General features: G+C 48.6%; 1 protein-coding gene across 1 annotated transcript in view; it reads right to left on the bottom strand.

Annotated features, from left to right (window-relative positions):
- Positions 1–23,742, bottom strand: part of LRFN2 (leucine rich repeat and fibronectin type III domain containing 2) — a 189,696-nt gene extending 165,954 nt beyond the window's left edge. The window contains exon 1 of the mRNA XM_011354569.1: positions 23,469–23,742. The gene's annotated coding sequence lies outside the window, so the exon portion shown is untranslated. The remainder of the gene's footprint in view (positions 1–23,468) is intronic.

The raw sequence follows: 23,742 nt of genomic DNA on the forward strand, positions 1-23,742 counted from the left end.
GTCTGCAATTGCTGACAGGCACTAAGTGAAATGTTCCCTATCTGGACTCTCCAGCCTAAAGATGCTCCAAGAAGAAAGCTGCTCTCACTAGCACACATTGGAACAGACAAAAACTCCCTACACCCATCACACCAGACCTACCCAATCACTCTATATAGGTGTTTATCAAATTGCAGTTCATGGCTCATTGGTGGGTGATGAAATCAATGCAGTAGGTCATGACCAGCATGTTTTTAGAAGAAAACAGAACAAGACAGGAAAGATGGATAGGATAGGATAGGATAGGATAGGATAGGATAGGATAGGATAGGATAGGATAGCATAGCATAGCATAGCATAGCATAGCATAGCATAGCATAGCATAGCATAGCATAGCATAGCATAGCATAGCATAGGATTGGATCAAATAGAATAAGAGGGCATTGTACTTAGGAAGGATTTTATTTCATAATATTTTTGTTTCCATTCTACATGTGGTGGGTATTTGTACATGTCATACTAGGTTGTGATGTAAAATCTATTTCTTATTGTGGGTTCCAGTAAAAAATGTTTGAAAGCCACTAATGTTTATCACCTAGACCATCCCAAATCTACCATACTCTAACTGATTTGTGCCTCCCTCTCTCTCTACAATTTGATTTAGCAACTATGTGAACTGTCCATATGTGCTAAGGGATGTTTTAAGCAGACTATGGCCTTAGTGTGGAGCTACCCTTCATCCTGTGTCATAAGCAGAACATGTTCTGCCTTCAGGAGAACAGAAAGGAAAAGACAAGGTTTGTGTGGGCTGCAGGACAGCTGGCCAGGACCCAGGCCTTCCTTCACAGAGTCACAGAGGTCAGGGCTGGAAGACACTCAAATGAACTTCTGCAGCAACACTCATTTTGTAGATGGGAAATTGTAGCCCCACCCCACCCCCATGAGGGAGGCCAATGACTGGCTTGGACCTGACCTGAGAGTAGAAGCCATGTCTCCTAAAACTTCTCCATGAGCACTGGTCCCACTTCCTGAAGGGGCTCCCACACTGGGCAGTAGGCAGGCCATAGTTACAGCTCACTCTCCCCTGGGCGCTGGCTGCTTGCTGTACACCCCACCTGGAGTCAAGGAGCCCTGAAGTAGGAAGCCCTCTGCAGCCCCAGAGCCCAGTCCAGTACCTGGCTCATAGCAGACAAGAGTTCAAGAAGTTTTTTGAAGAATGAATGAATGAATGAACAAACGAACGAATGAATAACAAAGAAGTTGAGATTAAATAGCACAGAATGTGACCTCTGAAAGACGATAGCCCAGCTAGGACATGAAGGCACAGATAAAGATCATCTGAAAATGAACATGTGATGAAAGACGGATGAGAAGTACAGATGATGAATGAGGTGGGAGTTGTGGGCAAGGCTGGGTTAGAGCAATCACAGAAGGCTTCCCAGAGGAGGAGGTTAGGGGCAGGTCAGGTTGAAACAGGCAAAAGGAAGAGCCATGACTATGTGGCATAGTGCTGGGACTGGGGAAGTACAGGACATCTGAGGGGGCACATCTATCTGTTGCAGACCAGAAAAGTGTTGGGGGGCTTCCTGGGTTAGATAAGCAGGGACAACTAGAAACTTGCCAGGTGAATAAGAGATGGGGAGTGGCAAAGAGAGATAAAAGGTATGAGAAGAGAGAAGATGTACAATTTCACATCCCCAAGAGGAAATGGGTCTACCTGGAGAGCAGACCATTTTGCCAGGATCCAGTGGTTCCAGCCAGAAGCAGAGCTTATTTGAGTCTCCCTCTGCTGCCCTGAAGCTTGAAGGACTATAGCCACCAGAGAAACAGCGAGAGTGGGGCGAGTGGGGCATCCTGGTCCTGCCAGACACACACACACACACACACTATCCAGATAGTAAAAGCTCTGAAAAGAAACCTATTTGTGTCACTACTTGGAGGAGATTTTCCTAGAAATTGACTATTAAGCCTCTATTCATGTAAAAGCACCTGGACACATGCATACCACACACACACACACACACACACACACACACACACACACACACACACACACACACACACACACACACACACACCACTATCCCAAAAGGCCCATTTGGGTGCTTGCCCATGGCTGCGCCCCTCAAGGGGATGCAGGTGATCATTTGAAGGGTCTGACCACAGAGAGGGTAAAGGTCAGTATATTCACATCTGTGTGTGGAGAAGTGTGTGTCAAATGGGTGTCTCCCTAAGGCCTAAGTCCAGGTTTTGGCCAAGTGCTGCAAACCACCAACTGGCTTCTAGCCCCACCCTTGTCTTCCTGAGGGTTGACTTTAAGCTGACAGATGGCTCAAGGGGCCCCATGTGTAGAAACCCCTCCCCACATAGCTACACAGTACCCACAGATGACCCAGATGTGGGTGGCACCTCTCTCTGTCTTGCTCTTGAAATCTGCCTCTCTGCATCCAGTCAATTGCTCATTGTCTGTGACATATAATTCCCTCCCTCTCCAGCCCAGATGCACAAGGACAGCAGCAGGGACAGCTGCTGGACCAGTGAGCTCTCTCTGCCTCCTCCTCTGGGGGACCCTCCAGGGTCCTCAGGTTTGCCAAGTCCTCACTTTCTAATCAAGGGGAAGAAAGGAACAGGGAACAGCAGCTGCTTGGGGCTCCCTGTCACTCCAAAGTCATCCATCATGGGGCAGAGACCACTTGGGAACAGTGGTTTTTAGGGGATTCCACCTGGATCGACAGCACCTGTTGCTATTTTTAAAACACAGTTCTTTGAGACTAAGCTGGGATTCAGACAGGCAAAGGTAGATATGAAAGCAGCGGAATCCCGAGACGTTCAGCCTTCCCCCTGGGCACCAAAGGCCTGCCATGAGCCCCGGGGACCACATCACAAAGAGTCTCATCTCTGGGACTGCCAAGAAACAAGATTAGAAACCAGAGTGGAAGTGATAAGATGGATGTAGAAGGAGCATCAATCTCCCCACAGTATCTCCAGCACTGTCTCCAAATTATTAAACAGCTTTCCTGCCTTCACTCATTTCCTCACCCTGCCACCCCACAGACACACCCTCTGTGAGCCCACAAGGTGCTGGATGTGAGATACAGATGATTAATTTTCTTAAACAACCACCATCATACCTACCAACCATGGTCCAGAAACTGGGCTAAGTGCTTTCCAACATTATCTCATTACACTAACTCATTTAATTGGTATAACAATCCTGTGAGGTAAATACTCTTTGTATCCCCATTTTAGAGGTGACTATATTGAGGAAGTAACATTTCGGGAAGTAACTTTCCCAAAATCATGCAGTCAGTCAAGTGAGACCCTGGGGTTCAAATTCAGGTTCCTGAGGTCCAGCCCTTTAGCCGTTAACTATGGGTAGGCCAGCTCTAGGAGTGTTTGCTGTCCAGCAAAGGATGCAGATGTGGGAACCAAAAATTGTAATATATGGCTTCCGTCAGGTTCATGACTGCGAGTTGACAGCAATAGTCATCCAGCCAGTATTTTTTGAGGGTCTACCACATGCCAGCTGCTACTTGAGGGCCTGGGGGGGACAGGCAGACATAATAAAGTTCCTGCCCTCACTGAGTTTCTAATCTAATAACCCATCCAGGTCCCCAAGCCAGAAATCTAAGGTTCATCTTTGATATTTCCTTCTTACTCACAGCTCTCCCAATCTGATCAAGGTATTATCCAATCATCACTGTAAGTCTTGTTGATTTTACCACTTAAGTAACTCCGGCATCTGCCTACTGTTCTTGATTCCACCTCTATCACCCCAGTCCAAGTCACCATTATCTCTCTCTCCTGGATATTCATTCCAATGGCTCCTGACTGGTCTATGTCTACCCACTCTTGCCATCCTCCAGGCAGTTTTCTACCGTGCAATTAAAACAAGCTTTTAAAAACATAAATCTGGTTCCCCTTCCCTTAAATTATAATCCATCAGTGCCTTTCCATTGCTCTTAGCAAAAACACTTCTTAATCATCTCTAATGCCCTACCTACCTTCCCAAACTTCCCTGTGCCATGACCACATCTGCATTATCATTGTAATCATCCCTCTACCCCACAATCACCCAACCTTCTCTACCACCATCCCAACCACCACTGCAGTCCTCACCATCACAGAAGCACAAGTCTTCATAAAGCTTCTCCTCCACATGTATGGCTGAGCCGGGTGCCATGTGCAATAATGGAGGCAGACAGCCCTGCCATCAAAACTCTGACCATTTGATTCACAAACTCAGAAACAGTAATTTTGGCACCCTTCTGTCCAAATAAAAGTCTTAAGATTGATCTGGAGTTTCTAGCCTTCCCCTATCTTTAGGAAAATTCTCCACTATAGTTGAAAGGAACACTGCTTTGCCTGCCCTAAAACAACCAAGACCATATGGAAGAGGATATGGACCCCAAAAGAAATCACTATCAGACTCCCCAGCATTTATATTCCAGCAAACCAAACCTTGAGACGATGACCTTTAAGAGCGGCCTTAAAAAAAAAAGAATGAGAAGAGTATGTTTAAAGTAGAAAGAGGCAGGCCCATTTCCTTAGAATATTATGTCTATAGTTCTTCTATCTCCCAATTTTAAAGGTGAGGAAACAAAAGAGGGCCAGAAAGGAGACCCTCTTAATCAAGGTCATACTGCAAGTGCCTAGGACAGCCAGGCTCCAAGATCAGCTCTGAGACCGCGTCCCTTAGCTCACCTGGCTTCCTAGAGAAAAGGGAGCCACTCAAGAAGGGACCAGCCTATTGCTACCAGGGTCCTCATCCCCAGGTCCCAATGAGGAAAGAATAAGACAAACTTTCTCTGGACTTCTAGTTATCCTCCACAGCTGAGATAAAAATCAAAGTGGTGGACACAAGCTGCTCCCAGCCAAAGAGATGAAATTATGGGTGATGGGGGAGGTGCCTCTGATTGATACTGCCTTAGCGAAAAAGAGAAAAAAGAAATCGTCCTCAAGACCAGGCCTTATAGAGTCCAAGGGGAGCAACCTGACCACTTTATTGCTTAAAACCAAGTATTCCAAAGTGTCTGGGTTCTTGGCTTCCTCTCTGGGTCCCCATCTTCCTCCTCCCCTCCTCTGAATCTCATCTCCAGAAGAAATATAAGATACCAGGCAATGCCAGCTGGAGAGGCCAACAGAGACGGAACTCAAAGAGGGAAGGAATAATTGTACTTAGAACTTATTAAACATTTACTCTTAACTTATTTCCATATGAAAACTTCCACTTCACTCTTTTGAGGATCCTGCATGCATTGACACATTTAAGTCCACAGCAGCCCCATGCTGAGGCCTTCTGTAGGAAAGGTGCAGACCTGGCCTAGCTAAGGTGGAGGGGAGCGGGCACTGGCAGGCATCCCACAGAGACGTTACTCCCTAAGTGAACTCCTGAGGTTCTAGAAAATCCTAACAACTGATATTGTCATTTTTGATGCCCCTAGATAGCCTGCTCAAGAACAGAAATGCCTGAACTAATCTCCTGCCCGCTGCCAGTTGATCAGTTCACCTCCAAAAATGTAAAATCAAGATACATTGTTTCACAAGATGGTCTGCAGTTTTTGCCTTTGTTAGTTAATAGTAGTTTGCTGACTCTCCTTGTTCAAGAAACATGGTGTGCAGATAAATAACACCTAGTCAAGGCTTGACAGCAGCCTGAACTAGCCTAGGCCTCCCTGGGAAAGTGACCCAGGCTGTCCTCCCAGAGTAATTTAAGGCAGTGGTCCTCAACATTTTTGGCACCAGGGATTAGATTGTGAATCTAATGCTTGAGGTGGAGCTGAGGTGGTGATGCTAGCACTGGGGAGTGGCTACAAATACAGATGAAGCTTTGCTCACTTGCCCGCCACTCACCTCCTGCTGTGTGGCCTGATTTCTAACAGGCCACAGACCAGTACTGGTCCATGACCCCAGGGGTTGGGACCCCTACATTTAGGAACATGTGGGCTGTTGCGTCTGCCCTGTGAAACCCCTAATTTGTGGGCCCAGGAAACTGAGCTGGCAGGCAGGCCTTGGTCTCAAAAATGATATACAGATGGCAGGAAATTGAGGCTGCAGCTTCTCTATATCAAGGAGATTTATATGCATCTCAGCTCTTATCCACAGCAGCCGACATGCCCCATGTGAGTGAGGGGCAAAAATGTTGTATATATGGGCATCTGCTGGGCCTCTCCATGAGATGAAAACAAAAATGCTGTGTATTCCTTTATTTCCTGTCCTGTCCCAAATCCTTTTCTAATGCTAAGAAACATGCTGTTAAATTAAAGCCCATTGTATCTTCTGAATTGGATGTCTGATCCAAACCTGCGACCATCGTTCTCACCCCTATTTTACAGATAAGTAAACTAAGGTACAGGGAGGTCAAATGCTTTCTCATGGTCACACAGCTAGTAAGCAGCACAGCCAGGTTGGAGCACCCATCTATATTGCTCCTAAGGGATGGTGGACAGTGTGGGACAGTGGGAATGACATGGATCACTTCGCCAAGAGCTCCGTCATTCAAAGGCAGCTCTGGGACCCACATCCACCTATAGGACAATAGAACAATCACAGAGAAATAGCTTGGTAGCCAAGGAGCTGAAAGTCAGGAAGTTAAGACCCCTACTTAAAAACTAGATGCAGGGGAAGATTGAGAAAATACTCAAGCTGCTGCTGGGAGAGAAACCCCTGAGGATGGAAGTCTGCTGGGAGGGCATCACAGATGAGGAAGCAGGCCTAGGAGGGGCCTCCAGGTTGAAACAACCATCTTGGGGCCCGGAGACTATGGAATAGAGAATTCTGGCTGCCACTTAGGTGTCTGGCTGCCAAGCCAGACAGAAAAGCCTTTCCAGGGTCAGGAAAAGGTGGGGTTTACATCATCCTAGAGTGGCACAGGTTGCAATTAGGGTTGGGGTTAGGGTAGCAAGGAGAAATCCTGCGCTGACCATATTACACCATTCGGACATGCCAAGGAAGATTAAGTAATTAAACTGAGGACCAGCAAATTGCCCTCACTGTTTGAGCCTGGCCCTGGACTGCTTTAACAGAGGCAGAGGGGCTTTGGCCCTCTGATCTCCCTGCCTTCAATTTCACTTACAGTAATCCATCCTCCCCACTTCCATCCAGGCCAGTTTCCTTAAAGGTACATCAGACCACATCAGTCCTGTCCTATGAACCCTGCAGGCTCCCTGCCGACTTCCCCACCAACTCTAAGCTCCTTAGCCTGGCATGTAGGGCCCTTCCTGGCTTGGCCCTGCCATACTGGGCCACCATACGACTCCTCTGCCCTTGGACCCACCCCCAGTGTTTCATCTGCAAGGACATTCTCCAGCGAGACCTTCTCGGCTGCATGATGTTCTTGATGCTATGCACGTCTGCCTTTCCCCATCTCCATGGTTCTCAACCCTGGAATCAGAATCTCAAGAGAGCTTTAAAACATCAATGCCCAGGCCACACCCAGACCAATTAAACCAGACTCTCCTGGGAGTAGGCTCCAGGCATCAGTAGTTTTTAAAGCCCTCCAGGTGATTTCAATGTGTGCCAGGGCTGAGAACCACTGTTCCGTCTTTAACCAACCCAGACCTACTCCCTTGAAGATTCAGCCCTGATATCTCATGTAATCATCAAATATTTATTGAGGCGGGAACTATTCTAAGCACTGGATATAAAAATAATAATGATAGCTAATATTTATTGAGTACTTGCCATATGCCAGACACTGTTCTAAGTGTTTTACATACATAAACTCACTAAACCGGAACAACATCTCTATGGGGTAGGTACTATTATTTCCCCATTTTATGCATGGGGAAACTGGGACACGAGGAGGTGAAGTGAATTCCCCAGGGTCACGCAGCTAGTGAGCATGGCAGTGGTACTTTAACACAGACACTTGAGCGCTAGAGTCTGCACATGTAACCTCTGCCCCCATTCCTGCCCTCACAGGCTGCAAGAGAGGAGCAATAAACAAACAAGGAAATTCAGAATAAAGGAAGGGATATGGAAAACAAAAGGTGGTCCTGAGTGAGAGCAGCAAGAGGGCCAACGTTAGACAGGATGGTCAGGCCTTTCCCAGGAGCAATATTTAAGCTGACACCTGAAGGGTGAGAAGGCTCCAGCCAGGTGGAGGGTGGGGAAATGGTATTCTAGGCAGGGGGCTTAGTGAACACGAAGATTCCAGAGGTGGGAAGGGCACGATGTGCTCTAGGAACTGTGGCATTCTAGTCAATGGTGGGGAGAGGGCACAGACAAGGGAAAGAAGCTGATGGGGCCAGCTCCTTGCAGGCCACCTAACTAGTTATGATTTTATCCTGAGGGCAATGGAGAGTTTTCAGGAAGGCATGCATGTGCGTGTCCATGTGATGGTGCACTAGAGGAGTCAGGGAGGTGGGGGCCTTCCCGAGGCTGCTGCAGCCATTTAGCAAGAGGTACCAGCAGTGAGATGGAGAGAACTGCCCCCTCCTGGAAGCCCTGCTGGTTGCTCACCTCCAATTGTCACCATCACGGTGCATTGTAATTGCCAGTTTACTTGTTGGCCTCCCCTGCCAGGCTAGGAGCACCTTGAGAGCAGGGACCAGGTCTACTTGGCCTCTGTAACCCAGTAGCTAACCAATTCTAGGTGCTCGGTGAACATCTGCTACCTGCAAGTGAGTTGAACAGAGGCACACCAGGCAGCATCCTGAAGAATTTTGAATTAAGGAGAAAACTAGAAGTCCCTCTGTGCACGTTCTCCTTCATAGATCTGGAGATCTCGTAAACCTTGACCAGAAGAAGGGATGTTGCACCCTCTGGCCCCCAGCAGAGCCCTTCACCCACCCCAAGGCTGAGCATCCATTGGATGGGAAAACAATGTTTGAGCTATAAATAACCAAGCCCCAACCTTTCCCCTCACCTCCCAGCAAACCCCATTAGGCTGGGCAGTGGGGCGGGAGGTGGCCATAGCCCAGAGCCCGCCTGAAATAGCAGAATCCTGAGATCTCAGGAAGCACCGGGCACTTTAAATAACCCAGCTATTTAGCTGGCAGTGTGTGCACCTGCTGCTGCTTTGGGCTTCTGACAGTGAGGATAGGGACAGGTCTGCTATTGGAGCTTTTTTGGTCCTTCTGCTGCCATTGCGACCACTAGGTAGGCCTCAAAGCCATGCGATGTCTCATCTCCATCTGAATCACAAGAGGGCAGAGCTGATGGGGCAGGAGGCTCAGAAGGGTCACTCAGGTCCCATAGAGAGTTGGTGGCAGAACTAGGCTGGGTATCCAGGTTTATGGACAACAAGAGAGGTTTTCTCCATCGTACTTCTCCACCGAACTTCACAGCCCTTTCTACCCTCACTGCTCCTTTGGGACCTTCTCTCTCTGGCTGTGCTGAAGCTGCCCTGAGCCCAGAGCACCCAGACCAGAAAAGCTGGCTGTCTCCTGGGATGAGGCAGCCAGCCGGGTCCTCCAGGGATGGCATTAGCACCTCCTCGCCATCAGAGGCCAAACTACTTTCATATTTTGTTATCATCATAATGGTTAAGGGTGTGGGTCCAAATCCAGCTGTGTGGTCCTGAGAAAATGATTTAAACTCTCTCTGCCTTAGTTTCCTCACTATGAAATCGAAATGATAATGACAACAATAGTCCTATATCTTAGCATTGTTGTAGGGACTAAATGAGTTAAAGGGCTTAGAATAAAAAGTTCCTGGCAGATAATTAAGTACTTCATCAGTATAAATATTGATGAGAACTTCCTAAATCACAATCAAGGGACCTGGATCGCTATGTGAGCATGGGCGATTCACCAACCCACTGTGTGCCTCAGTTTCTTCAGCTGTTAAATGGGGAGTAATTCAGCCCTATGAGTGGTTTGAGGACAACCATGAAATGCCAAGAATTATGAAAAGAATTTGGAAGTTCAAAAAAAAAAAAAAGTACCTTACATGTAGGTGGCTGATGGGCAGGTGACCCTACAAGCAGATAAAGGATCCTATGAATAATCACCGCTAACCCAACAGCTGCCTAGGTTTCATAGGCCCCAGGGACAAGGCCACCACTGTCCTGAACATCATTCAGAATTTATAGACTCTTCTCGCTGTCCCTCCTAACTCTTTTATTCAGTTGTTTAAGAATCAAGCCTGGCTTTAATAGAAACTTTGCTGCCCTTCCGGGAAAATGCAGCCTGTTCTGCATTCAGTCCCCACCTGGTGGGAGGAGGGGAGTTGTGTTGCTGGCAGGTACATACGCTCTACCACCAGGTGGCTCCTCTACCTGCTGGGGAGGATCAGATAATGACAGCTAGACCAAAAGAAATACCTGAGCCCAAGCCAGGAACCAGCTTTCTGCACATGGGACCCAGTAATGACTGAGACCTCATGCCTCTAGAAATTTGAACGGGACTGGACAAAGCTTCGGGCCTCCTCCCAGTTCTCAAGAACGGAAACCCTGATGGAACCTCATCCTGCTTCTGTCACTTATAAGCTGTGTGACATTAGCTAAGTACCTTGCTCTCTCTGAGCTTCGGTTTTCTGACTTTTAAACAGGGATAACAGTGCTTACTCCATAGGCCACTGGGATAAAGAAATGAGACATGTTCACATGGAGGGAACTGGGAAAAGATATGAGGGGAGCTGAAACAGGGTGACCAGGAGTGTGGGGCACTAGCACCAGATAGCCTGGGTTCAGGTCCCAGTTCAGCTACTTCCTGGCTGGGTGAGCCTGAGCAGGTTACTTTTACCTCTCTCTGTGTTTCCATTTCCTCTTTGGTACGTTTGAATAAGAAAGTCTAATTCACAAGGTTTCATGAGGATGAACTGGAGTAGTGTCTCTAAAGCCTGCTGGGACTCAGCAGATGTGGGCAGCTGAGAGAGGGCCTGTCCCCAAGGGGTCTAGAGTGGTTGTTAAGGACACGGCAGTGGGAATCAAACACAACTGGATTCAAATCCTGGCTCAGCAATACAGTTTCTATGTCACCTGGGTAGAGTGACCAACTCATTGCAGTTGACCTGGGACTTTTCTAGTTGTAAAACTGAAAGTATCACACCCAAGAATCCTCTCAGTCTGAGGCAAACTGGGGCAGTTGGTCACCTTAGACCCAGAACAAATCCCATTGCTGTTCTGAGCTGGTTTCCACATCTGCACTGAGGGAAGTAACACCAATTTTTCAAAGGCAGTAGGGGAAGAAGTGAGAGGATGCATGTCAATCGCAGGACCAGCCAACACCTAAGTGATACACTCCCCGTGCCAGACCCTGTAGTGCTTGGTGGACAGTCACTCATTTCATTCTCATGACATGACAAACCCACGATTAGATAGGCACTAGTGTTGGCCCCACTTTACAGAGGAGAACACTGAGGCTCAGAGAAAAGTGACCCATTCAAGGTCAGACAGCTCATATGCAGAATCACTGAGATTTGAACCCAGGCTGTCTGGCTCCTGGGCCTCAATCACTGTGCTAGATGAATTCTCACATAACAAATGCTCAATAAATAGTAGCCATTAATAAGAAAAATAGCCAACACATCACCCCTGAGGGATGTTCCTAGTCTGTGTCCAGCAGGGAGTATGAGTTGATGATTCTGAGCCATGAGAGGGAGTGTCAGGGTCCCTTTACCTTCCACTTTACACTTTCGTTGTTAGAGGCCCCCTTAGCTAGGACAGGTGGATGGGAGCCAGCCCATGGAAACGCAGAAGTATGGGGCTGCACTCTCTACTCTCCAGCAATGACTCCTTGGTCACATGCTCACTTCCAGGAAGGCAAGCCTAGAGCAACAACTTCAGGCTCAGGCCTGTTGTCACTCTCCTCCCTGCCCCTAGGAAGGGACATGCAAATGCAGATGGCCCAGAGGATCCCAGTTTCTTCCAGAACCTCTGCCTCCTCTTCTCTGTGAGAGCACAGCGAGATAAGCTTCTGAGCCATGGCAAGCTGTGTAACATGACGCAGATGGGAGCCATGACAGCATCTCCTCAGATGGGGTGGGAGGCAGGGACTATGAGGAGCCTGGAGAGGAAGAGCCCATTGCTATTGCCCAGACTGAATGTGGTACCTCCGTCAAACTTCTCAGACAGGAGACTGGGCAATGCTTAGCAGGGGTTCCCCAGTGAACGTGGGGCTGGACCTGGCAGAACATGCAGGGCCCCCAGGCACTGCTAGCTCTTCCTCTGATGCCCACTGGCCTGCTGTGCCCCTGGGAGTCAGGCCCAGCTTAGAGATGGACCTGGACCGAAGCAGCTTTATCTGTGGTTGGAGCCGAAACCCAAAGGGCAAGGGAAACTGCACAAAGGCAGTGGGTAGTGTGAGTCTCCATGCAGGTCAGGACAGCAGCCTCCTTCCACGAATACACGAAAGGAGGGCAGACGGCCAGTGAGCCACCCACCAGGTCTCCTACCACCTCTGCTCTATGCCTGCCCTTCTGCCCTCCCTTGGGGGCCAAAACTGCAGATAGGAGTCCCAGTCAGCTCCCAGGAACATTGTCCCTGACTCTGGAGGCATTTCCAGTCGACACAAGGTCTTCCAAGTCTTCTCCTTGGGTGCAGTGAAACTATTACAGAAATTAAAGATGCGTGAGGACAAGAATTTCTCTCATAACGCTGTGAAGCCATCTCACCTCTGTCCCCACCCTCTCACCCCGACTTCAACTCAGTAACCATACGTGACAGCTTAAACCATGGGTAAAAGTGTAGGCTCAGGAACTGGGCTGCTCGAGTTTGAATCCATGCTCTGCCCTCTAGAAAGCTGTGTGACCTTGGACAAGCTACTTAACTTCTCTGGGCCTCCATTTTCTCACCTGAAAAATGAACTGAGAACAGTACCCACCCCACAGAATTAATATGTGAGTAAAATGAGTACATAAAGCTTACATTAGAACAGTGCTGAGCTCACCATAAGAATTCAATATCACAAAGAAGCCATTATTCTAATGGTATAATACAATTCTATCCAAGCATGACCTGGTCATTCCATTAGCCTCTCTGAACTAGAGTTTCCCCACCTTTAAATGGAAACAACTCTGCTTGCCCTACTTCTTCATTGTCATGAGGTCCAAAGTAGATAAACGGGGCTGTGAGTAGAGCTTTAAAAACTTTTAAGTGCTGTACATACGTGGAAGGAATGAATATAAGGTATAATCTAATAAATATAAAGTAATGTAAACATAATACTATGAGGTAACATGATACAGTGAAAGGTAATACTCTGCATTAAAAACTGAACTGAGAGAGAAACAAGACAGATGGAGAAAGAGGAGGAGAGGCAGAGAAAGGCTGAGGGAGACAGGGATGGAGAGTGAGGGCTGAACTTCAAGAGCAGGAATCAATGCCATACAGTAATTTAAAAACCAATATACAGTAAATATTAGCCCAGTGGCGTAGAGCGGCAGCATCACAGGGTAACCCGTCCAAGATAACTCTCACCCCAAGATGGGACATCTACCAGCACCCCGTGGGCCTTCCCGTAACTCATGATCCATGGCTTTCTCTTCCTGCCCAGGATTTATCCTGGGGCCTTGGTATCTGCAGTGCCTCCCAATTATGCACCACACTTACATGGCCCAAGATTTATGGAACCAGATGATCACATAGTCCTGGAAATGAGCTCGGGGCATGGACTTCTCCCCACAAGGGAGGGGCTGGAGCTTCAGTTCTAGGCATCCCAGCTTTGTGCCTTGAGTGGCCAGTGGCCAGGAGCCCGGGCTCCCGTGAGATCCTACCTCAGTATCCCCTCCCATGGACAATGCCTCATTCTGCCATCTATCACCTCCCTGACTCCTGTTTCCTCCCTGAGGTCCCGCACCCACCCCCATCATTCCCCCGTATCTCCCCTTAAACACTGACCCCAGAATCCATTCCTGTACCTCAACACTCCCAGAGTTCCTGAAATCCCACTCCACAAGCATTCCTTCCACATCTGGTTTCTCTCCGACCCAGGCCTAAGGTCCTCACTCCCTCTTCTGTGGCCTGGCCCAAAGCCCATTTTCTTGCCCCAGATGTTTTCTCAGCTCCTGCACACCAAAAGATCCAGAAGGTCCCTCTTTCCACCCCCAGGACCAGCCCTGCAGAATGGGTGTTTGGGGGTGGGGGATGGGAACCACAGCCCAGCGTCATGTCTCTTTCTGGCCTTCTCTCCACATAGGCCAGGCTGAATCAGATGCTTCTTCTTCATAGAAGAGTCCCCAGTCCAGGTCCCACATCCTTTCTTTGAGCCCCCAGCACAGTCCCACCCCCACCCCATCCCAGGACATTCATGACAGTGTCAAAAGGATCCACATAAGCACGTCCTGTGGCCCTGCCACTAACTCCTACTCCTTAGGTACTGTGTGTATAGGCACAGCCTGCTTTCCTTGTGCCTGTTGTGTAGATGCAGCCTAGGCATGCACACCTGAACATGACCTGAATTTTCACCCACGCTGAGGCTTATTTCTTCATCAATCTGATCCAACATGAATAAGACCCCGGTGGAAGGTGAGTGGTCTAGTCCAGAACCCATCAACCATCTTCACCCAAACTCTCTTTTCCAAAATCCCCCTCATCCCTCAGCTGAACACAGTATGGTCTTAAGAGATGATGAAAAACCCAACTGGACCAGCAACTACTTAGTAACTTCTGTACCTCAGTTTCCCCTCATGTATAATGGATATAATCATAGCATCCATCTGTCCTACCTGCCCGATAAGAGAGTCGGGAGGGTCAGATGAGATCATGTGTAGAGTACTATGAAACTCCCCAAGCTGCTGTACGATTTAAGAGGTGGTTGTTTCAAAGGAATATCAGTTAAGCTGGCCCACAGTGATTCCTCTCCATGCTTAGGAAAATATCACGACTATGTCCGCCATGAATAATGACAGCTCACACTTACACAGTATTCACCACATGCCGGGCACTGCTCTAAGCACTTTACATAGAGTAATTCACTTAATTCTCCTAACAACCCTACATGGTGGGTACTATTATTATCCTCATCTTGCAGATAAGGAAACAGAAGCACAGAGCGACCTGCTCAAGTTCACTCACCAGGAAAACAGGACACAGTGTCGGCCCTAGAAATGGGGGCCCAGGGCACACAAGCTCCCTGCATAAGAAGGGTGCTGCATTCACATATTTTAGTGACTAAGCATGCCCAGATAAGATGCCATGTTTATCTACTCCATTCTCCTCTTAAACATAAACTTCCCAAGGATGAGGAATGGGCCTTCCCCAATCAGATGAAGGCTTCTTAAGCATAAGGAGCCTGCCTTGCCCACTTGTAACCTCTCTGTGCTCTTCCCCCGCCAGCTGTTCTATGCCCAGATTCACAACTATCTAAGGCCTGGGGAACTTTCCTCCCCCCAGTGTGATGGCCCTCATTTGTCATGTGCTTAGACACTGTGGCTTTGGAGGGAAGCTCCGGGATTTATGTCTATTCTAGGGTCTCTCCTCAGTTCCCCTTCTCCCCAGTTCAGCCCCTTTGACGCGAGTAACCAGACCTCGAGGAAGATTAAAGGGTTCCTTTAGGGCCAGCTGCCCCTAAACTGGGACTGTGACCCCCAAATCTTCCCAAATCTCTTTATCCATCAGTTTCTATTTGAGTGAGATGGTAAGAGTCAGCTTAGTAGTGGGGCAGGGGAGAAATCTGAGAAAGCAGCTTGAGAGTACACTTCCTAAGTGGACTTTACCACCGCCACCTCCATCGTCACCACCATAGCCAGCTTTACATCACGTAGTTAATCACATGTGACCTTCAGCTGAGTCCTGAGCAAACACACACACACAAACACATGTGCATGGAAATGCAGGTGAGGAGGCCAACAGAAACAAGCCAGACTGGGAACCCTCACCAACCCCCACCTCCATCAAGTCCTGGAGTCCATAAGTATAGGAGTAATGGAACCGCAAAAGGTACAGCAGTGATGGAGGGCTGCACGCACAGACTGGAGAGATGATTCATCTTTGCAGCATCTTGCCTGAAGGTGGCACACAGTAGGCATTCAATGACTCCTTGTTGAATTAAACTGAATCTGTGAGGACTGCTGACCAGAATTGATCGCCAAATTCTAAATGATCAGGCTCTCCCCACTTAAAGCTTGAAGACAGTAGAGGGGTCACTTTAGTAAAAGGAGGCCTCCCTCCCATGGCAGGCAGTGAACTATAGAACTTATAGCCTGAAGAGAAGGGGAAGGCTGAGCCCATAAAAATGATGTGAGCGGGTTGAAGCACATTTCACGATGAACTCACCTTGATCCTTGATAAGTGTTATGAGAAATGGCCATGAGGGGCTTCTTGGACCCTGAGAAGACAGAGATGGCTAAATCCTCTCCTGCACACTACCTTGGTGGAAACCAGGCAGAACCGGGGCAGGAACACCCATGGGGCTGACCTGGGGTGGCATTTCTCAATTGCTGGATGTTTGATGTGAATCAAAGCTCCTGAGAGCAGACAGCGAACCAGGAAGGAATGATCACCAAACAATCACAGGAGTGCACATGTCCCAGCGGAGAAGGACAAAAGGCTCCAGTGCCAGCTCTATCACCCAGTGTGTGACTCTCCTGGGACCCAGTTTTCCATCTTTCATCCAGAGATGAAATTGACCCTTTCTGTCTCCCAGGGCTGTTATGCAACAAGCTCTGCTGTGATGGGAACCTCTGGATGGGGTCAGAAGTCTGGATTCTCATCCTGGTTCTACTACCCCAATGGCCTTGCTCAACCCGAGCCTGGTTCCTCATACAGACAAGAAGGCAAAATTGTGCCCTGCTGAGCTAGGAGAGCTACGGGGACTACAGGAGACCATGCACAGGAATGTTCTTTGTAAAGTGGCCAGTGCTCTGCAAGGGTAGAATGGCATGCGCCCATGTTCTTGAGAGAGAAGCTGAGGAAATAGACAAAAAAGTGTGTGCTAGTATGTATGTGTGTCTATACATGTGAGAGCATGTGTATGGTATGTGAATGTGTGTGTGTGCATATATGAAGGTAAGAGCATGGGCGAGTGTATATATGTGTGTTTGTGAATGTATGTAAGCATAGTGGTATGTATGTATGTATGCCTGCGTTATGTACATGCATGTGTGAGTCTGTATACATGTGAATATTTGTGACAGTATGAGCATGTAGATTTGTGTGCGTGTGTACCTGTGAGTGTGGGTGTTCACATAGACATTTCCAGGGGTTTCCAGGAACTCAGAAAATCATACATTCCTTTACTTTCATTGCCATCACTCCTGGGCCCCCACATCTCTCTCTCATCAGGCACTGAGATCCAAGCCAGAACCTAAGCTTAGCTCACTCCCCAAGCTCCTCCAAATCTTGAAGACTGTGTGACCATATGCCACTCATTTGGGGGACCAGAGAGAGTCAAGTAAGAGCAAGACCCAGTTTACAACTCCTCTGAAGTAGGCGCCTGCACAGATCCCCAAAATTAGTTGAGGACCATAGTAACACCCCAGCTTATTTGACTAAAGCAGGGGAATAGATCAGGAGGGAAAAAGAGTGCTAGCTTTGAGGAAAAGGATCAGGAAGCAAGTCCTAGGGAAAGGGAGATGAGAGACCAATTTAATATAGATTTTGCATTCCCATGAAGTCTGTTAGAGATCTGAGTTAAGGTGAGAGGGTAGACTGCTCCATGTGGCCTAGACTGAAGTGGGATAGAGGAAGGGATGTGTTGAGGGGAGATGGTCCAAGGCAGAAATACAGACGGGAGATGGATCGAAAGAGACTCAGCGTTCTGCTTCTCATGCTGTGCCTGGGCAGACTGACTGTGGTTTAGCTCCTGCTGGTGGGTGAATTAATGTAGGACATGCCAATAATAAATGCATTGAACTCTAAAGAACCCAATTTGGGGATTTTGCAGTTTCTCATGTTTCAGGGCTGCCCTGTTAATATAGGACTGCTACAAGGAGACTCAGGCTCTACTGCAGACAATCCCAAGCAGGCTGATAAATTACAAGAGCTCAGTTTTGTTCCTTAATCCAGCTTGACACATTTTAACGCTTAAATCTTATCTCTATAGTTCCAGTCTGTCCCTCAGGTTTGTCTTGTCCCCATTAGCCTTGGCCTTTGGGGATAGTCAAGAAAGGAGGCCCAGATCTGTCCAAATCAAAGATGCCCTGGTCTTCTGTTGCTTGTAAGCAAGACCACATACAGCCTTGTGTCTCCTCTGCAGGACCCTCACACTTCCACACGACCTGCAGCTACAAGGAAATCACCCAGAAAAAAAAAAAAAAAAAAGACCAATAGATCATGACAGGTGTAGACAGTGTCACTGCCTAAACTTGCTTGGTGCACTTGGACTCAGTCATTTAACAAGCCAATGACCCAGTACATAGTTGTCTCTGGTTTGGCATCTTTTCCTTTGGCCCTAGTCTCGTGTTCTAGGGCGGCGAACCCAACTCTGCCCCCGACTCCCATTCCAGTCATCTCGATAAAATGGAGATGCCTGTTCTGGAGGTCTCAGGTTGGGATGGAGTTTTATGCAGGGCAATGGTGATGCTGCTGGTCCATGAACCATACTTGTAGGGACAGGCCAGAGTGAATCTGTCCTCCTCTCTGTCTCCTGGATTCTCCTTGTTTCATTCCTAATGTGCTAGCCCTAAAGCATGCATTCTCAACGGAGACAACAGCGCTCCCAAGGGGGAAAACATTTGTTCTTGGGAGGGGTGGAAAAGAATCGTATTCTTTTTGTATATAAAGCACAGATATACACACAATACACAACTGAAATTTCATGGGAGAAGGGGTACAATTAGGACAAAAGTGTCCAAAAAGACTCATTGGATGAAAAAAGTGAAAAAAGATTGAGAAACACTGGCCCGGGGAAAACGCCCTCTGCCTACTCAGGTGCCAAAGCTTCAATGATGCCATCTGATTACAAAAGCAAATGCTATATGTTATCAGCGCGTCTCCTCATAGATGTCTACCACCAATTGCACCCAACTGTCTGCACCACAGGTCCCTCTCTTCTGCAGATTTTTTACATCTTATTCCCAGAAGGCACAGTACCCACCTAGCCAGCCTGTTATCTTATTAGTTAACTCCAGTCCCAAATAAAACTGATACATTAAAGCTCACCTTTAATGCCCTCACCTGGGCAATGTCACATTTGCTATCTTAGTTACTTGGTCTAAATTAGGAAAAGGTCACAAATATAACCCTGAGTACTAAAGGGTTTGTTTAATGTATGAAGCCCATTCACATAGGCCACCCTGCCTTAACATCAGCCTCGGGAAGTGAGCGTTAGCATCCTGATTCATCAGTAAGGAAACCAGGCTTCAAGGGAGTAGAGAAACTTGCCTCCCACCCAAGTCACACACACAGTAGAGTTGGGTCTCCTTACTTGCAGTCCAGTCTAGTGCTCACCCCACTGTCCCATCTTCCATGCTGTTCACAAAGACAGTGCTGTTCGATGGGAGCTTTTAAATTGGTGGATGTGAGTGGGCAGGGCAGGCAGCAATGCCCAAGAAGATGCTCACTCTGCAGTGCTCGGTGATGGAGGCTCTAAAGTTGCCTCCCCAGCCAGGACAGGAGGCCAGCAGGGCTTAGCGAGGTGTTGGTCCCTGGTGCCTACTGTTCCCCACCTTGGGGGAGAGGCAATGCGGAAGAGTTGAGAGTGTGAGCTTCGAATTCATATGGACTTAAGACTAGAGTAACATCTCTGCCATTTACTAGCTAGCTGGCAGGTACCCAATGTCTCTGAACCTCGGTTTTCTCATTGGTAAAGTAGAGGTAATAACAATGGCAATTTCACAGGATTGCGACAATTCCATGAGATAATAATGTGACACTCTTAGTACTGTGCCTTGCATATAATAAGCAATCAAGAAATTGTGTGAAGGAGCTGGTCCCAATAGCCTAAGTAATTTCTAGGAATATCCTTCAGTACCCCACCCCTGAAACTACCCCCAAATTTCAATTACCTCTGAGAATTTAAAAGAAAACAAAATCTGCCTTCTATGAACTTCTATGGACTTCTGCTATTCTTGAGATCTTCACCTCCTCCAAGAAGCCCCACTGATTGCCCTACCCTGAGCAGTGTGGACATGGCTACTCTCCCTAGTCCCCATCCCTAAACCCGACTTCTTACTTTCTGAAAATTCCTTTTCTTTTCTTTTTTTTATTTTTTATTTTTCTGATTGTATTTTTTAAGTCAGCAGTATTTATTTTCTTATTTTTTTTTAACATTTTATTTATTTTTTCCCCTCTCCTCTGGTAACCACTAGTCCGTCGTCCATGTCCATGCGTCTGTTTGTTTGTCCTGTTCATTAGTTGCTTTTAGGTTTATGCCCCACATATAAGTGATATCGTGTGACTTTCAACCTTTTCTGTCTGGCTTATTTTGCTTAGTATGATTAAGAAAATACCTTTTCTTGAGCTTTCCCGTTATGGTTAGACCTCCTTATCCACTCCTGTTCCAGTTGGTTCTTTAGTTAGACCCTCCTAACCCTAAATATACGTCTAAATACACGTCTGAGTCTGAGCCCCTCTTCCAGACTGGGCGTGCCCCCCAACTCCACAAATAGGTCCCAGTCTCAACCACAGGCCCTGCACAGACCTCAGCTGTGTGCATTCACTTGGCCTGGACCTGAGGCCATCCCTGTGAGGCCACTCTTAGAGCAGGAAGAGGCAGAGTCAGAGAAGAGAAGGCAGAGGCTGGGTTCTGTGGGATATTTCACACTCAAGCTTCAGACAGAAAAGGGTGACAGATGACACTTGTAAAACACAGAGCTGGAGCATACTGAGCAAATGTTCGGGTGGCTGTAAAATCCCAAAGCAAACAAGAGAGAGAGAAGGAAGCAGGTGCCACAGCCCAAGAGATGAAATTTGCTTCGAGAATGTCAATTCCCAAAGTTTTCTGGAGGGCCTCTTGGAGTCTTTTAATAATCAGCTTCTATGTGATGGCATGAAGCCCTCCCGGCAGCTCTATGAACAGAGGAGACTGGGGCACGATCCTCAGTGTCTCTGAGGGCCCCTCACTCTCTCCCAACCCTTCCCCCTCCATCCAACACTCCACCAGATCTGAACAGGAGTTTGGGGAGCACCAAGATAAACATAGAGCCATAACACATCTTCAAGGTATGCTCTATTATTTCCTTTCACCAAATGAAAACACAGAAGCTCCAGGGGTTAATGAACAAAGGTGTAGCAGAGCTAGAATTTGAACCCAGGCCCTTCAAGTTTAGGTTCCACTCCATTATCTGACAACTCTATCTCTTCAAATAAGTTGGACCCTAAAACAACAACCATGCTCAAAGAAAAACTCTCAGAACACTCAAATCGTTGTTGCTTTTACCAGGGTCCAATTCCACTTGACTATCTCTGGTTGTCTTTTGTTCTATGTCTCTGCTTTCAGTCTAGCAGTCTCTCCCATCAGAATGGGAATGCCTCAGATGGACAGTGGACTTTCTGAAAGAGACCCTGCTCCACCTCACAGGCTGGAGAGACCTGACAAGCCTGACACTGGGTCAGAACCCAGATCCTTGATTTTACTTCAGAGCTGCAGCACAAGAAAGGCAAATCATACTGTAGCCACACCAGGGATTGGGTGGCCAAAAGGCTGCCTGCTTCTCTCAGTGGCCCCACCTACCTCATCTGCATTTCCCACCCCATCCATCTTCCTTCTCCTTCTCAGTACTGCCTCCTGTACCCTCCCCCAGACCACACTTCCCAGCTTTTCGGATTTCTGGGCCTGGGAAAGGAAATGGAACTTCAGAGAAGCAAGGAGACTGAGCCCCAGCTCCCTGCAGGAGGGTGCCCAGTGCAGCCCAACAGAAGATGGAGCTGGGAGTTGCCGACCTCCCAGAGAAGCACTGCCAGAGGCTGAAACCGAAATGCCAAGTTTGCTGTTTGTATTCCCCAGGGCAAGGGCAGGATGATAAGCAATTACATTCCTGGGCAGGAATTAGACCAGAAACTCTAAATTGAGGGCTGGACAGGGGGCCTGAGCAGAAGCATGTGAGGAGCCTTAAGTGAGAGAAGGAACTCTGCAAGCCCAGCCAGAATCAGAAGGGAAAGACAACATTCCACTGTCAGCAGAAGGGCCCAGCAGCTGGCGTGGTCCACAGAGGCTGCCGGCTCCAAGTGCAGGCCCTCACAAGCTTCAAGTCCTCTCTGTATAACCCTAATTCCCTTCAGCCTTCAGGGTACACAGACAGCAAGTCCCATAGCTGGCCAACTCCACTGTGCATGGCTATTATGAGCTCCTCGCAGAGGGCAAAGACCAGCCCAATGCACAACCTCAAGACCCAGGTTCTTAGCATTCAGTATCCCCACAATCCGCCGCCACAGCCTTCCAACCATGAATTCCAAACCAGTCCCCAACCATGGACAACAGCCCACCACCTGAGAACCTCCTGCTCTGGTCCCTGGGAACTTCACAGTTCAGAGACTGGCAGTTTCTTCCCTAGCTTTGCTCCTCCCTGGCTGTGGGGAACCAATTCCCTGAATCAGCCCCCTCCCTCAGCCCCACAAGGCCAATCAGCCCATTGAAGCCACAGGGGCCCCCTCCTGCACACACACACATACTGTGGCGGGGCAGAGGGTCAGCATCTACAATCATGCCTGCAACTCTAGCTTAGAGTTCAGGCTCTGATAAGCCCCCTCTCCACCAACCCCCCACCCCCACCCCACCCCAGGTGTCTGTCTGTCTATCTGTGGACATCTCTGCATGCACTTGGTGTGGGCCTTGCTCAGTCCTTCTGCTGCGTCTTCAAGCTCCCTTCTCTTTCTGTCTCAGGCTCTAGCTTTCAGGGACTCTGTCTCCCTCAAACTCACTGACTATGTCCTTTGTACTGAAATGGGCAGGACACCTCCCTGTCGTTTCCTAGGGTCTGTGCAGAGGAAGGTATTGCTGGTCTCTGAGCTCTCGGTTAGCTCTCCCTCCTCCCTGTCCAGGCCAACCTTCCAACGTGGGCAGGGATGGGTGAGAGAGAGAACTACCAACCAGACATGGCTAATGCCAGTTTCCATATTGCTTCATCATGCCATCCTGATGTCCCAAGCTGCACACACACAGTCTCCCTGATCTCCCTGCCTTCTGCCTGAGGCCAGGATAAGGTCCCTGAGGCTACTCTACCTGCCTCCCCAAACTGCAGTAATGCCTTCCTTCCCTCCACCAGCATTGATCAACCGCTCCGCACTGGCTCTACCCCACCCACCCAGCCCACAGAGCTCAGGGAGCCCTGGCAGCGGACCCAGCCTCCAGCAATAGCTCTGGCCAGGCCTCGCATATGAGGAGATGCAACAGAGTGGTCTGGCGGCAAAGTTCTCCTGCTGTTTCCACGTTTCCATCTACCTGCTGCTCCTGTCTCCCCATCCTGCCCTCCGGCCTCCCACCAACCGCTCTCCCTGCTCTTTTCCAGAGTTTCATCCTCACTACGGAAAACAAGAAAGAAAAGAAAACCTCCCGGCGATAAGGATGAACGGAAAGAGAAGAGGATGTCCGCATGAGTAGCCGGGTGAGGGAGTCCTCAAGTGAAAAGGGGATGCAAAGTTCCCGGTTTCACCGGATGCATTCAGCCTGGAGCCGAGCTCCCGCAAACACCCCGATCCTGGAGAAGCCGCGGATGAGACCACTCACCTGGGCGAGGCAGCATCTACCCCTGGTTGGGAAGCACCGAGGCCGGCTCCGCGGGGCGCCCGGGCTCCCCCGCTCGGCCACGCATCCTTCCCCGCCCGAGACAGGCGCGAGCTAAGCCCTCGGCTCTGGCGAACACAGGCAGATGGTGGCCTCGGACGTCCACGCGGGGAGTGCCCTGAGCGGCTTATTCAGTTATATCCATGGCATTTAGCAAGAAGGGAGGAAAAAGCACAACTTGTTCTCTTCTCTTCCAGATTAAAAAAAAAAAAAAAAA

Source organism: Pteropus vampyrus, unplaced genomic scaffold (genome assembly GCF_000151845.1).
Source record: "Pteropus vampyrus isolate Shadow unplaced genomic scaffold, Pvam_2.0 Scaffold18, whole genome shotgun sequence".
NCBI classification, from domain to species: Eukaryota; Metazoa; Chordata; class Mammalia; order Chiroptera; family Pteropodidae; genus Pteropus; species Pteropus vampyrus.